The sequence below is a fragment of the Aplysia californica genome, unplaced genomic scaffold (genome assembly GCF_000002075.1).
Source record: "Aplysia californica isolate F4 #8 unplaced genomic scaffold, AplCal3.0 scaffold00323, whole genome shotgun sequence".
Taxonomy (NCBI): Eukaryota; Metazoa; Mollusca; class Gastropoda; order Aplysiida; family Aplysiidae; genus Aplysia; species Aplysia californica.
In genome coordinates, this window is record NW_004797593.1 from 177,464 (window position 1) to 178,530 (window position 1,067).

At 38.6% G+C, this 1,067-nt stretch overlaps 1 protein-coding gene across 1 annotated transcript in view; it reads right to left on the reverse strand.

Moving 5' to 3' along the window:
- The window catches only part of LOC101862124 (mitogen-activated protein kinase kinase kinase 5), a gene marked incomplete at its 3' end in the record, with an annotated part of 90,971 nt that overhangs the window by 39,850 nt on the left and 50,054 nt on the right, over positions 1 to 1,067 (reverse strand).

The window sequence follows — 1,067 nt, forward strand, 5'->3', positions numbered from 1 at the left end:
ACACACACACACACACACACACACACACACACACATTAACATGTCATGCAACAGCCATAAAACAACACACCCCTCGGATATATCACACTATCATACACATCACAAACGAAATACACACGGAGTGTCATGCAACAACAGCCAAGTGCTCACGACTCGCGGGGTCTCTACACAGGGAAAGCAGTCCATGCTCTTGCAACTTTGAGTACCGGAGAGGAAAAAACAACAACTCGTGCGTAGAGAGCCAGCACATATACCAGACAACGACAACATCTTCCGCTGAGATAAAAAATAATACTGGGTAAAAAACCCAAAAAAACAACAACCAGCATCAACAAACAAAAACAAAAACAAACAAAAAAAACACTTAAATATCAGGAGGAAAAAAAGTCAACAGAACTTAGGGAAAGGTTTTGATAGAGAGGGTAGTTAGAACAGACAGACAAATAGACAGACAACAACCAACAAATAGACAGACAGAAAGATAGACATGATCACACTCCGCTGGAGTACCAAGCTATCAAACTCAAACAAACGGGGATTCAAAAACAAACACCCACAATGCAAACCGAGAAACGTGGAAAAAGGCAGAGAAACGATGCCTTTAGAAATCATTTTGCATAAAATGTATGACGACAGCAGGTCGGGTCAAGGTCACGAGTGCCCGCCCCCACGTACAATGCACCAGACAGTTCTGAACGGACTAAAGGGGGGAATAATAACGAAAAGTTAAACCATGCAACTGAAGAAAAATGGGGAAAAAATACAAATATTTAGCCTACTAAAATTTAGACCAAAAAAAATTAACATGCAACAAAATAAAAATGGGATAAAGAATCAAAATATTTTCCAAAAACACCAAGAGGCAAAAAATAAAAATAATTTTTTAAATAAAGGAACCAAAAAAAAAAAAATGGAACAAGAAAAGCAAAAGTTAGAAAAATGACCATGTCATTACAACCAAGAGCCAACAAAGCTTAAGAGTCCCTAGACCATATAAAAAACCAAAACGACAAACAAATCGAGACAATGGGTAATCCCATCATACAGGGAGGAGTGAAAAGGGGGGG